General features: G+C 32.9%; 1 non-coding gene across 1 annotated transcript; it reads right to left on the bottom strand.

Moving 5' to 3' along the window:
• Positions 1–1,147: 1,147 nt before the first annotated feature.
• Positions 1,148–1,338, bottom strand: LOC143656677 (U2 spliceosomal RNA). The gene has a single exon (XR_013162581.1). It is a non-coding gene; the product is annotated as a U2 spliceosomal RNA (small nuclear RNA).
• Positions 1,339–2,272: the final 934 nt, after the last annotated feature.

Consider the following 2,272-nt stretch of genomic DNA (forward strand, 5'->3'; position numbering starts at 1 on the left):
GTGTTACCTCTTTCTAATTTTTGTATTTTGATCAGAGATCAGAGTTTGTGGAAACTAGCTCATTTCATCTGTGCTGAGAATTATTTTGTGGCTTAATACATGGTCAATGTTTTTAAACATTCCATATGTCCTCAAAGAAAAAAAAAGTGTTTTCCCAATTTCTGGATCAAAATTCCATGTGTGCTCATTAGATCAAATTTGTTAATTAAATTAGTGAGATATTTCATACCATTGCTACGTTTTATAAATTCTGTCAGTTGAAAGTATCAAATAAATTCCTGAATCTGACTGTGAAGTTTTCAGTTTCCACTTATTGGTGTTGAAATTTTTGCTTTGTACATTTGAAGTATTATCTTTAGGGTTATACAGATTCTGAATAGTTTTATCTTTTTATATAATTGTAGAAATGATTTCAGTAATGATCTCTTTATACCCAATTTACACACACATGGCATATATATATGTGTGTATGTATATCATTTTACATATTGAGCATTTTAATTCTGTTATGTATTTCTAAGTATTTTAGGAACAGTATTGCTGATATAGATGACAATGATATAAAGTAAGTAGCATATAATATTATATATTATACATAGACCTACACAGATTTACTTCTATTATCTTAGTTTAAATTTTGAATTAATATATCTTCTCTTTATTTCCTTTTTATGCCTGATATTATATTAATCATGTCAGCTTCAATTTATATTATTCCTCTAGAGTTTTAGCAATTGAATGTGTTATCTCTATTTTTTAACAATTATGATTACATTTTCACATTTGGAAATTCCTTAACTTAATCATTGTCTCTACTAGTCCCCTTCTAAGTAATATAAATTTAGTGTACTTAACTTGAATCAATCCAATCTGATCTTATTTGTTATATTTACCCTCAAATTGGTAATTATTATTACTCTTTTATACAGTGTATGATCAGATTTACGCACATACTTACCAGTAACTTTTTTGCACTATTTATTCTAGCAAGCCTCTCTTTCATCTGGTTTCAATTTCACCTTTTGGCGGTGTATGTGACAAAATATTTTTCCTGGAAAAATAATTTTTACCCTTAATACTGCAAGCTAATTTAATAGGCTTTTTTTTTTTTTTTTTTTTTTTTTTGTACGTTTATTGTTCCCCCGAAAGGGGGAACACCTTTCCCGGAAGTACTGCAATACCAGGTCGATGCGTGGAGTGGACGGAGCAAGCTCCTATTCCATCTCCCAATTCCAAAAATCCATTTAATATATTGTCCTCAGATAGAGGACGTATCAGATATTAAACCGATAAGAACAGATACTACACTTGATCTTAAGCCGAAGGCCTAGAAGCAATAACTTAATAGGATTTTGAAACATAGGTTGCCACTAATTTGTACTAGGCATTTTGAAGGTATTATTCTATTTCCTTTGGTCTATATTTGGCCTTACCGCATCATTAGTTAAGCCCAATAATTGTTACTTTATTGAAAATATGTATTTTTCCCTGCAGATGGCGTTTTCTGTTTTCATTGGTGTTCTGCTGTTTTACAAAACCTATAAAGCTATGACTTGGTTTATTCATTTGTTTTTTGTCCTTCTCTGAAGCTTTCATGCTTGCTTTAGCCAGCCACTCCCAGTGGCACCAGCCTGAGTCCATTTTTTTATGGTGTTCATCGACTTGAGGCTTCTTCAGCCCCAAAGATTATGAAACTCGTAGTTTCATTTCTCGGGAGAAATAGTCCATCAAGTATCCCACAGGCCAGGGAGAAACACATTTCTCTGTCTTCTGCTTCTAACAATGGAAGGTATTTCTGGTTGTCCCTTCCAAGGCGGCACAGTTTTTCAAGGACTGTGGCTCATGCAGCTTCATTTCCTGCTTCTTGCTTGGTTCTGGCCCAAAACACAGTAAACGTGGCTCGTGTGTAAACAGAACGTATTCCGATAGTCACTTCAGCACCTCTCCAAGGCTGGGTGATGTTGCAGTTCCCACAACAGCTCCTTCGTTTACCATTCTGACTTTCAGTTTTTTCATTTCTGCCAACTTGGCATTGTCTAAGCGTTACTGATATTTTTCATTGTTATATTTGAGTCAGGAAGTCTAAAACTTTTTACCTGAGAGATGTGTAGGTTTTCTTAATTTGATATTTTTTTCCAAAACCAAGAAAGAATACTTTATTGTAAATTCTACTAGTAAAATTATAAATATTTGTCACTTCAGTTTAAAGTTTAGCTGCTGGTGTCATTTCTCAAAACGTTAATTTCTCAATGACATAAAAGGCATGAAAACA

This window comes from Tamandua tetradactyla, chromosome 14, assembly GCF_023851605.1.
Source record: "Tamandua tetradactyla isolate mTamTet1 chromosome 14, mTamTet1.pri, whole genome shotgun sequence".
Lineage (NCBI taxonomy): Eukaryota > Metazoa > Chordata > Mammalia > Pilosa > Myrmecophagidae > Tamandua > Tamandua tetradactyla.